We start from the raw sequence: 15,755 nt of genomic DNA, 5'->3' as shown, positions 1-15,755 counted from the left end.
AAGTATGTTACTGTTAACTTTTTACTATCAAGTATGTTACTGGTAACGTTTTACTATCAAGTATGTTACTGGTAACATTTCGGTATAAATGCACCTTGATATTATGAGGCCAGATATGTCTGCTTGATACACTTCTTTGATTGATACTGATCCAATTCTTGTACAAGAGAGAGTTCCATGGAGTCATCAACTTCTTCTTCCTTACGCTTTTAATTAAAAGCACTTTAAGAGCGTCATAGACAGATCTCATCCCACATCATCAACACGGCCGCCATATAGATATCCCGAAATAGAAAACGTCAGATCCCTAATTGGCCAATCAATCACCTTCACTTGCTCGGTACGATTTCACTTACGTCTTAATCACGGACGGCGTGGCTACGTCGTTAAAACGCCGGCGGTAGATTTTTCAACGGTCCCTTCGCCGCCTGGGCCCCGGTCGGCCGACAAACAATAAAACAGACCACCTGAGGCTGCTCTCTTCCTACCAACAGATTCTTATAAATCCAAAGATAAACATCTGGATCGCCTTCCCTCGGTAAAAGGAGGAACAAACGGGATTCCAAAAAACTAGCGCCATTGATTCTTGTTCGAGGAATCGATTTGTCCCAAGTTGGATAATCTACTAATGGATCGGAGGATCGATGAGCTTAACAACATGTGAGTGTGAGGTAAAGTATAATAATAATAAAGTAAGGCCTATAGTATTTTATAATGATTTTTATTTCAACTACTTAGTGTGTGACACTAAGTATGAAATCGGTTAAATTAATCAATATTTGGGTACTAAATTAAAATAGTTCTAAAAAAATTTGAAGTCATCAAAGCTCTCAATTTCAAAGTATTTCCCCTTCTCATAATTTGTTTAATTTATATATTCAGGAAAGTATGTTTAATATGGTTCGAGCAGGCGACATCTATCGGTCGGTGAGTTTTGAAATTGAGTTTAAAATTTTCATTATTAAGGTACTGTTGTGGCTGACAAGGTTCATAAACTAGAACAGTAAGATATGAATTAATTCCTAGAGATAATTAATAATTCGAATAATAAAATACAAAATACTAAAATGAAAATAAATTAAAATTAAGAAATGAATAAAAAAAAAATTAATGATAAATAAATAATTCCTGTCTATTCGAATAACCTTTTTCGAATTGACTGAAATTAAGTTCGTACCATGAAGAACACAAACATTTCCAGAATTATAGAAAGTATAAATCCATCCAATGTATGAACACTAACTAATAATGACTGATGACTGATTTTGATTAAATATACTCTATGATATAACATTTTACTATATCTTAATATAGATTTTTACTGGAAAGTTCTCATGCATTGATTATTTTTTATTTTACATTTTTTTTTTCACTAAATAGAAAAATCTAAGTGATGGATGCTTCACTTTGATAATAATTGACAATAATAAATTTTTGAGGAATAGTAAGGTGAACATAAAAACAGCACTTACAAAGTACTGAACTACTGACCCTTCATGGGTAGTAGTGATTCATATTATTATTACGTCACCTGATAAAGAGAAACATCTATCTACTAGTTATATATAGACTTACAAACAATTAAATTTGAAACATTATTTTATCTATGATGTTACGAAACATTTCGATAAACTCTCTTTATTTGCTGTCTTTACTACATTCAAAATAAGCTTATATTAAACGTTCTTAAAATATATCATTTATTATAATAATATTAATGGATAGTAATACAGAATACTAGGGGTAGAAAGAGAGCGTAGTTTGGTACCAAATGGAACAAAATGTTCATTAGTTGAATATTTTAATTATATTTATCTGTGTTTTAATCCGGAAATTTATATTAGTATTTAAGCAAAATTAATTTTATATTTTTTTAAAAAATGCGACAAAAAAATGAAAACGCAGTGAAATACAAGTAATCTTAACAAACTAGGCAAGTCCGAGTGAATCCCTAAATTAATATTGCTTAATTTTGATAAAATTTCAAAAATATGTCAAAAAAACCAAACCAAAATCTACCATATGACGTCTCTAAGTAGAAATTACGTATACCAACTACCCACGCCAAATCCGTCACAATTCAGGAGCCTTGAAAAAGTATCCATTCATTTCTATCGAGCAGGAAGTGTTCTTTTAAAAGCTTTTATTTATTTATTTTTTTAACGAGGTTCATTTACATTTCGGATTAAAGTATGTTTTAACGGTCACAGGCTGAACCGAAGGTGATATCATTGAAACAGGACCATATGGTCAACGTTAATCCTTAAAATCTAATCTAAAACATCGACAAGGACTATTTCATAAAATTAATAGGAGGCAACAGGTGTAAAATAACTACTCTATAACAAAAAATCACAAAAAACCTAAGCCCGTTAGGTACAATGCCATAATAAAGGATCTTTTTGTTTGACTATGTCTCAGGTGGGAATCAGAAAGCACAAGTCAGAAAGGAATACTTTTTTTTTTTATTGAAATTTGCGACTGAAAAAAAATAACATAAGTAAATGTAATAAATTTTTCAGAATACATAACACATAAGGAACAAACCACCCAATAGTGATACTTCAAAAGTTGCTTTAAATTAGAAGATCACATGGCCATCTTCTTTTCAGACATAGGCGTCTGCTCGGCGGAATGCTAAGGATGAAATATCTATTTCGGTCTTTATGGATGAGTTTATTTGTCACGTAATAAGGGGCATCAAGGATTTTGGATTGTACTATCATAAAACTATAAAATTATATAGTATTTTAGATATATCAGCTCAAGACAGACATTATTAACAACAGTGCTATACTGCCTATATACATATTATAAGTTCAATAAATTATCTAAATACTATTTATATTATGCTGCATAAGTAATAGTAATAGTAGTGCTGCAATACCTCATTGAAAATAAATTATTTTTCGTCTTTAGCATTTGTCGTTTAAAATAACCAAAGCGAATGTCGTGGATAAGAGTAGTGAAAGATTAAATGTCAGATATTTCTTTTTTGTTTTGTAACTCTTCTACAGAAGTGAATGCACTTAAGTTGCATAATGTTTCATTTCTAATATCAAAGTTGCATTTAAGTACCGAAACCTAACAGCTTGACTTGCCAATTGATATTTTTGGACATGTTTCTTTAAAATCATACCATCTGGTAAAAAATACAAAGCATAATATTTATTTATTGATTTCACTCAGTTTTGGAAAAAAGCAAATTTTTGTCATCCACTAAAATGAAGCGCTAATATCACTGGAGTAGTTTTTTTTTTCTTTTTTTTACGAATTTTTATATTAAATCGAATTTTAATGTAAATTAATAATATTGAGCACCAACAGGACGAAATCGTTTCAGAATTCAGTTCTGTAAGAATCTACTATCATAATTGAGATATTTCTTAATTTAGAACTCATCGTCATGAGAAGCATTTAAGATTCCCCGACTTGTCGAAAAAGTTCAAATTATGATGTTGGATTTTTATAAAACATCTTTTCCTTTGATTTTTCGGAGCAAATAGTTAATGACCATAATTTTTTTTGTTGTTTTTATTTTTAGCGATTTCTGCCATCAGGACGCGTCTAGTCAAACAATCGTCTTTAACATTCAATTTTCTATCAGGGTCCGTAAAAAAAGTGCGTTCCATTAGAAATTTCAGAAGGTTAGGAAACTAACAATACACTGGTAAGATATATCAAATGCTACTGCAACGACCCAGCAAAAATTAAAAAAATACAAAAAATCTAAAATTTTAGAGGTTATGAGAGTAAAATGGATACTGGTACAACCTGCTAAAATTTATTTAGTTGGCCTTCCTTTATCATTTCTATGTATGAAAGGAGTATCAGAACAATGAAGGAAAATGATACTAAGAACAATGTATGTCCTTTTCTATAGGATTTTCTTCAAAATGTGAGGATTAATTCAATTTGATAATTAAAAAAAAATAAAAATAACCTGAAAAATCCCTCACCCGAGTCTCATCCTTGAGTTGGGGATTAAGCACCCTCAACCAAAAATATCCCGGATCCTATCAGCCCTTTACCACAGCCTCTATCTCGACTACGTCCTTCATCAGTACAAGGAGCTTAAGAATAGCATAATGAAGACTTCTGGGAACCGGCGAGACTAAATTTGCGGCCTCTAAGCCTTTCTGCAGGAGTGGAAAAAAATATTTCTTCCAGGGAGGCGAAAAGACAAGAGGCAAGTAGAAGATGGTCGCCAAACCGAACATAGTACATATGATTTTAAGTAAAAAAAAAAATTAATTTTACATTCGGAAACCCATATCTTTGAAACTACCAACAACACTAGAAAATCTAACATCATTTAAATTAGATTAAATTTTCTAAAATATGAGCCCTAGAAAACCACTTAAAATTCGATCGTTCCCAAAATACAGTTTTTTTAAAAGACAGATTTTATAAAAAAAAATGTACTGAAATATTACAAAATAGTGAACTTATTGTGGGAAATCAATACCTCATGAGACATATAGGTGTCTATTAGCACTCATATTAAGGCTAGTTTAATGTGCTAGAAAGTAGTTTATAAAGTTTATCTTCTTAGGAGAAGTAGTTTTCATGATATTGCAATTTAGAAATAAATTGATATCTAGTTGGATAAATTGATATCTATCTAAATAAATTGATATCGGACAAAATTTCAAATGTAAAATTCATATTCATATGCAGATATCATAAAAACTACTATTCCTATGAAGATAAACATTAAGTGCTAATAAACATCTGTATTTGAGATAAGAATTTTGAACAATAAATCCACTAAATACTAATTTTTCAGTACATTGTTTATGAAAATCCTACTGAACGCCTAAAATCCTACGCCAATACCTCTGTTATGGCTCATATTTTAGTACATTTAATCTACTCTAAATGATGTTTTAATAGATTTTCTAATGTTGTTGATAGTTTTCATGAAATGGAGATCACAATGAATAATTATCTTTTTTTTTTACATTTTGAAACAGCGGCCATTTTGTATTCCCCCTAACTATACTTAGCAGATTAATCAATTTTGACTATAGGTGGTTTTCATTAAAGTGATTGGGTGAAAATTGGGGTGAAATAATGACCTTTTTTCCCCTGGGCTCTTGTACTATGAGGACTAACAAAAAGTTCATTTTTTTATTTATTTTTTATATTATTGGTGAGTACAGCTCATAAAAATGTAAATAAATAATTTAATTTTATTTATTGTTGTATTATTGCAACAGATTCAAAACCATATATATGCGTATTAGCTATCACTTGCCAATACCGTTATTTTACTATTATTTTAATATGAAGGTAGGCTGGAAAATAAATTAAAATAATGTTCCTATAACGAGAGCAAAAAGTTTAAAAAAAAAAACATAATGACAATAACAGGAAAAATATTACTGTTATAACCGGGATTTTCAAACTTTATTGGGAGTAAATCATACTAAATAAAAATCAAACATTTTGACGTGACAACGTCTTATAAATCATTTTGCGGGATGCCATGTTAGAAAAAGTGTCCCGTAACGGAAATTGACTTCGTTTAACATATGGATATTATATCATATGTATAAAAATTAATTAATGTATAACCAAGCAAAAATAAATATCTGAATTCAATATGTGAACTGGTTTATTATTTCAAATATATAACATTGGATTGATTTTAATTTATATTTATGTAATATTAGCATAGAGTATACGTTGTCACGGAAACATGTCGCCTCGGCGCTTCGCGCCGAGGCCTACACGGGCACGGTTTTTTATGGATGCTCCTTAGTTTGTAAGAAACAGCCAATTGCACCGGGAAATACAAATGGAGGCAATACAGATACAAAAAAAGGCAATAAAAAAAAAAAAAAAGTTTCATGAAGTTCCACTCCCAGTTACCGACAGAGGAGCAGTGACCTACAACTTGGGTTGTACCCAACCACAACCTGAAGACTGAAGCCCAGGGTGCTGTACTAATCCAGACATTAACGAATCACATCCATCCGAACTAGAGTACATATCACTTAACCATGTATTCCTCCGGAAATGTTTTGCACAGCCTTTCAGGAAATTCCGGCATTTTTGACGCTATCTGTAGAAATGTTATGTAAAACAACGTAACTAATTAAAAATCGGGTATTTTTATATGATATAAAACAAGTTTTTCTGTATATGTAAATTCTTAATTTTATGTTTTGCTTTGTGAATTTAATCAAATTAAATCCACAAAAACAGCTCAAATGAATTACTGAAAACACCAAGTTATTATTCCTTTTTTATTAGATGATATGAGTAAATTATTTTCAAATCTTTAATTTTATAAATAATTGATATTTCTTCGTCCAATGGAATCATGGAACTGTTGGAAACATGGTAATATAGATAAAGGAGGAAACACGTTTGAACAGGTAGATAGGTTTAAATATTTAGGTTCTACGGTAACTAGAAAAAACGAAATTTATGAGAAAATGCTCATGTTGAAGGCGCGAAATGCTTGTTATTTTTCAATTTCCAAACTTCTTAGCTCGTGCCTTCTCTCGAAAAATTTAAAATTAGAATTTACAAAACTAATATTATAAGCTGTAAGTTGAGGTCATTTAGTATACAATACGAAGCTGTTCTTACAATTTTTTATCTTTTGTATGTAACCAAAATATCTAGGCGCGTGTGCATTACATCGTGATCTATAATAAATTGTTTATTCCAGTAAACTACGTATTTTCGTAATTATTAAATATAAATTAAATTAATACATTGGACAATATATAATTAGTTATTTTTTATTTAATACTGCATAATTATATGTAAGCCGGAACTCTATCCATCTTCCTTTAGCTTGTTTAGTAAAAGACAAATTATAAGAAAAGACAAAATCAATATAATAAAATCGAAATCATGTAGATAATAAATAAAAATAAATTACACGACTGTTCATTTTAATAAAGCAACATTTTAGCGGTCACGAATAGGACCACCAATAGCAATGAATCTCTTCTAATTAATGTTGACACTGGTATAACAAACATCCTACCTGTCGCATTATTAATGACGTAGCATAATTGCATTGTTGATAATTACCTTGTTAATTATCCTTCTTAATGTCAGTTAGTGTCAGCTAAGGACGACTTTTTTTTTTGTTTTTTCCCTTTCATTTGGCCCGTAAAATGAGGCCATAACTCGGAAAGAATAGAGGGCGAAAAATAAATACCCTTGTGTTGCCCCTGATTATCACGTAACAAGGCTCAGGTAGCTAATTTAAGAAGCTTAGCTCCTGCACGCGACGTTAGGATTTACTATTAACTCCGAATTAAAAGGTGTAAAAGTCAACTTATATCCATTAAATTGATAAGTGTGGGCGATCTGGTTTATTTATTTATTTTTTGTATCTTTTCTTTTTTTTTTTTCTTTCAAAAGGGCTATTGAATATTCATAAAGCTGAATTTTAAAAAGTCTCTTAGAGACTACTGGCTCATTCCTCCCCCTCCCCTGTTATGAAATGTTAATCTTATACATTGACTATGGGATCCCAATTAATAATTACAGTCTCGGGGAGAAAGAAAAGAGATGCGTATGGCAGGCTGTCGCTTGATTCATCAAGTCGTTCACGAATACAAAAAGGAAAAGGTCCCTATGAATAATATGGGAAGAAACCAAAGAGGAAAGATCAATTGCCTTTGTTCCAGCAGATATTTGCATGCTAATATTCCATTGTAAACCAGTAATTTTATCATTTCATGGGGCCTCAGGAATGAAAAACGGCTTAATAATGTTTAAGATTTTTTTTTCATTACATAATTTGTAGGATCATGCAGTGAGCATAAGGCTGTCTAATTGCAATGTCTCAATAATATGTAGTTTATATGAGGGAGTATTCGGTCAGGACCTCAATTTAGGATTAAATAGGAATATTTACAAATTATTATCTCACGCTTTTTTTTAGAAAATTTAAAAAAAACTGATGGATATTTGTTTTAAAAAAAATTCAGACCATGCTCCACTCCCTTTTGGTCAATGCGGGCCAATTATGGGATTTCGGAAGCGAGGCGGGTTGGAAAGAATTCCTTTCTATTTATTATAAATGATTTATTTTTAATATGTTCTATATTCTATTTATTTAAAATGAATATTTGTTCTATTTCGTACTTTAGGTGTGTTTTATTTATGTTTAAGAGGGGAATAATAAGGGGAGAAAAGAAGAAATTCACATTGGGTTGGAAGAGCAAATATGAAAAAAAAAAAAGGATAGAAAAGGAAATATTAACAAAAAAAAATAATAAAGTATAGAAAGAAGAGAAAAATACGAGTAATAATTAAAAAACCAAAGCGATGAAACAAACATGCACTAATATTATATATTGTTTACTTTTTATGACTATATTTTGTAAGATTTAAAAAAAAAAGTCTGATTAGATTTGAATAAGTATTCTGTGTAGCTAGCGGTCCAATGAAGTTGGACAGCACATCTTCGTTGTATTTGAATAAAGATTTTCTCTCCTGAAGTGATTTTAACCCTATCGTCGAACATCTAAACCAACCAGTAATCATTATAAGTAAACTTTTTAAAGAAGAAAGAGAAGAGTCTAGCATCAGCTGTTTTTAAACTATTACGCATTTTGCTGTTACAATAATTTTTAATTTTTTTTTTTTTCAAAAACGACCATGGAATACCATCTCATGAAAGCAGAAAGAACTAATTTTCGTTTTTAGTTGTCTTTTGCAACAAATATAATCTCTTATGAACTTACAATTTTTATCTTGCATTATGCTTCCTTACTGATCTTCAGAAAAATATCTATCATTTAGATTCGATAATAATTTTGGATACTTCTAGCCAGCCTTAACCCGATGTTTCTAGTTTTGACATGTTTTGGCACTTTGATAAACAACTTTTATGGAGTCTTTATATTTGTATTTTTGTAATAAGAACGGCAAGGTATATAACTCATAATAGATAATTGCTTAAATAACAAATAAATTAAAATAAAACTCACACTGAGTAGGTAAGTAAAAATGACGTCATGCCAAAACAGTAATGGCGAAATATAAATAATTTTCATGCGTAGTTTGATGCTAAATATTTTATTATTTTATAATAAAATAAAATATGAGAGGAATTATTATTATCAAATAAGTGAAATAATATATGTTCCAAAAAACTGTAAAGTATCGTATTCTTGTAATTTCTAGGTTAGTCTTTACAGAATTTCACATACTTTATCAATCATAATATAAACACACAATTTTTTGTGAGCTACTATAATTCATTGATAGAGGTGTTACAACTATTTTTGTTGCTCATGTGTTAACACTAATAGTACTTCAGGACACGTGTTATAATGGCAGGAGTACAACGGGCACTCCCACACAAACTAATAACTCCAGAATAAATTAAATAATACAATTTGGATTATAATATACAATATCATGGACAGCTTTTAAATATTCAATAAGTCCCATTAGTGGGACCAAACAGGACTTATTATGTCGAGCCGTAAATTATACACATTGAACGCCGTAGAACGTGCATTTCCAAGTACCCTAATAGGCATACGTAATGACGTTCGGGAACAATGGAACAAGGACTTCTGGGTTCTTTCATTCATTTCTAACGCGTAATTCACACCAAAACCCGATCCGTATCGATCCCTGCCGGATTCAAATAACTACGTATATTCAAAAGAACAGCAAACGTTTCCATTTTTTTTTTTTTGTTACCTTTATTGGAATTTACAACTGTATATAATTATACATTCAGTAAATTTGATGTATGTTATTATGGAGTGATCAGGCTTGTAAAGAAACTCCCCATTAGTAGCACTCCAATAAAGTTTTTACATTACCAGGCCTTGTTGCCATCTTCTTTTCAAGCGCCTCGACTGAATGTCAGGAATGGAAGAGGAAACAAGATTATAAACTAGAGTATTTGGGTAAATAGGGAGTTTATAATGGAAGGAATGATATCTGGTTGGGGCTAGATCGGTTTCGTACGGAACATTAAGGTCTTTATGTATGATTTTATTTGTGACAAAGTAAGGAGCATTGAGTATTTACGAAGGATTTTGGATTGTAAGGATTGGATAAGAGAGGAATTCGGAGGTTTAGTTAGTGGAGCCACAAAGCTCAACTTCGTATGTTCATATTACATTCATTTTAATCAGTAATTTTGTAATGAATTAGACCGTTTGTCTAGGAAGTGCAGGAATAGTCGAAATCGACGTGCAGTTCCTGCCTTTTCAGTCTTGTTTGAGGATTCCAGATAAATCGTTTGTCCAGATGTAGTTCAAGGTAGCGGATCTGTTCGACAAAGTGTCCGAAAATAAGATTGCAATTCGTTTAATTTAAAAACGAATTTTGGAAGCGGAATCAATATATTCTAAAATCCATAATTTACGAAAAAAAAGTTATCTAAAATACATTTAATGTAATTTGAAATAATTAATCATCTCTCACAGTTTGCAGTTATCAAAAATGGTTAAATATGAATTAAATGAATGAACCAGCTAGGACTGAAATCAGAAATATCCGTGATCGTTCAATCCTTTTCCTCAACATTAATATTTTTATGGCTTTCTTTAGGAGGTAAAATACCGGTACTTGAGAGCCTGATAGCTGAGCGGGATGGGGCAAGGGTCCCAGAGCGCTTGATTCAAAAGGTTGTGGGTTCGATTCCCATCTGGGCTTGTCAATATTTCTTTCGCCATGGCCTCGAGAAATGAATCTTGACATTCCCAATCTAGAGCTGTATAGGTCCTCAAATGTAGTGTACTCAAGGCAAAAAAAAAAAAATACCGGTACTTGGATATGTTGATGATTTGGTATAATTGAGTGAAGGCAAGGAAACTATTAAATTAAATACAACTAGGTGGATAAAACCTAGTAAGGATCTAGGTCTGGAAATAAATACAGATAACACCAAATATTTAGTCAGGAGCAGAAACGGGAACAATTTCAGTGATATACATAAGAGGAAATACGTTTGAACAGCTATGAGGGTTTAAGTACTTAGGTTCCACAGTAACTAGAAGAAATTAAATGAATGAGGAAATAAAAGGTTAAAGACAGCGATTTAGTAGACTTGTGTTTGGAGGAACGTCACTCGATAGATGTATATAGAGAACAATTGGTGGTATTAGTATCGAACCTTCGAGTTCGCTTTTATTATTATTCTTTATTTCTTAGTTTATATCTAAATCCTCTAGGATATTATATACATAAAGGAACTCCTCCGAACAACGAAATTAATTGGAAAATTAAAGAGAGGTTAAAGGCGGGAAATGCTGGTTATATTCCAATTTCGAAATTCTTTAGCTCGCGTACTTATTTCATTTATAAAACTATGACCTCTCCTTATGTTCTGTACGGATGTAACGTGCCCTCTTAGACTAAAGGAAGGATAGCGCTTTTAGTTTTTTCAAAAATATTCGGACCGAAAGGATGAGTTAACCGAAGAATTTTGAAGGCTACACATTGCTGAATTGGGGTAACTATACACTCTAAATATTGTTGAGGTTATAGCATTGTGGTGAATATGATGGGGGTGAAAGGTCGTAAGGCAATGGTTCTCAAAATATTATTAAATTAAAACAGAAAATATACAATGCATTCCAGCATTTAATATTTTATTTTCTTATTTTTCTATATACTCGACCGCTTTAAGAATGATTATGACGTTATCTTTTAACTCGAGAAGGGTGCTGCAAAATTTATTCAGCCCAACATGGATACATGAAATTTGTTTAGCTCAAATTATTAAAATTTGTTTGGCTTAAATAAATAATTTTCTATTCAATAAGAACCGATCCACAATCTATTGTATGCTAGTAATATATTATCATTAGCCTCAGTGTAGTCAAAATACTATAAATTTAGGAAAATTGTGTAAGAGAAAAAGACAATCCACACGGAATTGTGAGTGTCTTTTATTTCGCTTGAGCTAGGAGCGGACTGACAGCCATCTTGCCGCCTCCTCATGTTTGCCAACCGTTCAAGATTCCCTGACCTCAGCTCAAGGACATTCTGAATTTATAATGCCGTAGAGGAAGTGATGTCACCTGTTTTTTGATCCCACCGGCATTCGGGAACACCTGGCAGCTTTGACATGTTTCTAATCGATATTTCTGTAATAAATGATCGATTGGGATGCATCATAAACCTACCTGCAGCAGAAAATCCATTTCGACGCACGGCAAAGCTTAATTTTCACAGATGTTCTTTATAACAAGGTGCAATTATATAGGCTTCTGGTAGGTATGATTTATTATTTAATAAAATAAACTAAAATCCCAGATTTGAGGAACATTTTTCCAAAGATGAACTCTTCAGGGATATTCTTGCTTTATTTTATTTTATTTTTATTCTGAAACTTGCCACGCTTATAATTAAAAATGTTTTTTACCACTTTATGTTCCTATTCCTACTGAAATATGCAAGATGTAAAAGAGTATACAAGTTACAAAATCGACATCATCAAAAATCAGTGCTGGTATATTTACATCATATTAAATGAACAAACCTTGTTCTTTACTTTAAAACTGATAAAAATACTTTTCATTATTTTAAAGGTTAGTTACCTAAATGGTCAATTTGTTTATAAGATTTCCAACATAGAATTGCAATAAGTTAATAGAAGATAATTGTATATTTTTTTTTTTTTTTTTTAAGAAATTCAGCTACTAAAGAAAAAAAAAATTATAGAAGATATAAACTGGATGTATAAAATAAAATTAATCCAAAAACAATGAAGCTTATTTTGAGCAAATACAATAATTACCGATGTGGAGGGGGGGGGCAAGTAATAACAAATTTAGAAATTATTGATTATATTGATTATGATTTGAAAGACAAAATGATTAACGAAATTTATCTTTATAAAGTTAATTGTCATAAAATAAAACTAAAACATAATTTTGATTTTAAAAATCTTCAAATATTAGAAACAGCAAATCAAACAAAAAATGATAAAATAATAGAAGCTATATGCACAACAAAAGAGAGAGAGAAAGAAATACTTTATTCATTCATGCTGCCCAAATGCATCGGGTTGCTACATTACACAACATACTGATCAATCCGTGACTGGATAAATATAAGTTACATATTTTTACATGATATAATATAATACATAGATAACATTTTTATTTTCTTCCACAGTTTTCTTTTACAATTAATACCAGTCTACAAACTAAATACAAGTTTTTCGATTTATTCCTTTTCTTTTTCTTTCCCTTCCATTTCACAACTCCTATTTCATTTGATCAACAAATTCCTCTATATAACAAATATTAAAATAATAAAAAATCATAACTAAAACAACAAATAAGATATGCGATGCAAGCATGCCATCCCACTTATGGATAAGCTCCCATACTCATTAATTTCCATGCATGTGGTGGTGTATGATTCCCAGGGAGTCAAGTATTATGTTGTCCTGATGATGGAGAGATGGTCCCGAAACGTTGTATATAGATAATGTGAATTTTTAAAAAATAATACATAAATTTCAATGGAAGATTTTATTCAGTCCAACTCAATAAACAACTCATTGAATCTTATTTATAATATTTTTTGTTTTTTAGCTTGCAATGCTTAAAATTAAAGTTGTTTTTGTCTCCTTATGGTATCAATGCCTTTATGTATCCATTCCAGGTGAAATATGTGAATATGTGAAATATAATGGTGTCATGATAGAAAGATGAAAGTCTTGAAAAAAGTTATTTTTGGTAGCTTTACATCACATTAACCAAGACACCTTGTTATTTCCTTTAAAGCAGTTAAAAAACGCATTAAATAATTTTAATAAAAGTCTTAAGAAATAGTGTATTTTATCAACCCATTTAGTTCTTGGAAATGCAGCAGTGGTAAACAACAGTAACTAATTTCAATTACATTTGAGAGTTACTAGTAATTACGATTGGTTTAGTTCAACCAGTAATTGTGTTTTCGGGACATTATTAAAATTTCAGTGGTTCATCAAGCATTTGTAATTACAGTAATTGGAAAAGCTTACTAGCCAGACGATCGGATAGCGTTACCTAGAAGTGAATAGATCATGTTCTAGTTTAAATAGGGCAAATGAGTAAAAGCAGAACTTAATTCAGCATGAATTTTTTAGTGAATGAAAAATATGTAAATAAAAATGATATATTGCGCTTTATAACTTTTATTCTAGGAACATAGTTTAAAAAAATCGGTAAGTAAAAATTCAGAAACCAGTCATTTTTTAAGGAAAATCATTTATTAAGTGATATTGGTTCTTCCCGAAATAAAATTCAAATACAAACCGAAGCTGCGGACTTCATACTGGACCCAGAGACTCAACCAACTATCTTTAAATTATTTTTCTTTTTTCAAAAGTTCATTGGTGAAATTCGGTTACACAACTTTTATTTATGCATTAAAATAAAGCTTTCGGTTTAAGACAAAATGATTCGTTAATTACTGTATTTAAAAAATTGCTTATATCCATCAATTAATAAAATCTTTATTTTATTTTTAAATGTATTTATTGGTATTTACAACTATAATGTAAATATATACAATAAGTAAATTCGACGTTAGTTATATCCAATGATAGAACTCCGATGGCATTTCTAGAGGAGAAGATCTGGAGGTCAGACGCTTAGGAGGATTATCAGGTAATGAAGGAGAAGCTAGGTTAGAAACAAGTGTGTTTGAGTGGTTGGGGAGTTTATCATGGAAGGATTGGTACATGGTTCTGGCCAAATCGGCAACATATGGCACATTGTTCTGATAAATGACTTGATTTGTGAAAAAGTAGTAAGGATTTTACAAAGGATTTTGGATTGTAAGGATACTTTTTAAAAAATGTATATATAATCGGCCTGCATTGTACCACATAAAAAAAAAAAACTCAATCTTATTAATAAAAGAAGGACATACCTTACATATGCAAATGAAGCAATAATCAAAAATAAAATATGATATGAATTTGTTAAGATAATACTGAAGGATACGAATTAATGAATCCTAATAGATAAGAAGTTTATTTGTCAACTAAGAGAGCAATATATCGAAGGATAACAATCGATTTAATGTACTATCGATGATAGTACTCTTCTCGCCCTTGGGAGCGTAGCCGAACGCTATATATCCCCCTCAGGAGCATTCAAATGCACAGAGGTGCAGCAACAGCCTCCAGCGAGATTAAGATAAGCCAAAATTATGTAGTCTCTTAGCCATATTACGTAATATCAATGGGACAGGTTGAAAGCCTTGCTTAGTTCTAATATTTCAGCAATAAAAATATGACTCTACTCCATGTCTCCAACAATCAGATTAGCCCCTAGGCGAGCAAATATATCAGCTTCACTCCTTTATGGACTCAGCGTGTACACTTTTTGTTCTATCACTAACGACTTTGATTAATGATTTAATGGGGACATTTTATTATTATGATAGCTAAATTTTAGACTTTAAAATATAATACAAGTCAATAACAAATGACATTTAATACAAAATTACACCACATAGTCTTATACAGTATTTACTTTATTGCCTGCAGAGAAACAAAATACTATATATTTATACATAATATTAGTTAATCATTGAGAAATTATATAATATGGTACCTCCAAACTTTTTTCTATATTAAAATAAACGACATTAATTAAGTACATTAATGCCATTACTTACAAAACAATTCACATTACAAAATTCAGACTGAAGATGAACTTTTTTATTTTTTGAAACTGAAACCGTAGTTGGAGGAAATTTCATTAGATATCTTTTTATTTTTTTTATATTTTTTTATTTTTTTT

At 30.7% G+C, this 15,755-nt stretch overlaps 1 long non-coding RNA gene across 1 annotated transcript in view; it reads right to left on the bottom strand.

Annotated features, from left to right (window-relative positions):
- Positions 1 to 15,755, bottom strand: part of LOC106682189 (uncharacterized) — a 704,551-nt gene that overhangs the window by 626,288 nt on the left and 62,508 nt on the right. The gene's annotated exons all lie outside the window — the stretch shown is intronic.

The sequence above is a fragment of the Halyomorpha halys genome, unplaced genomic scaffold (genome assembly GCF_000696795.3).
Source record: "Halyomorpha halys isolate HHAL.00 unplaced genomic scaffold, Hhal_1.1 Scaffold394.1, whole genome shotgun sequence".
Classification (NCBI taxonomy): Eukaryota; Metazoa; Arthropoda; class Insecta; order Hemiptera; family Pentatomidae; genus Halyomorpha; species Halyomorpha halys.
This window is presented reverse-complemented; position numbering and strand designations above follow the sequence as displayed.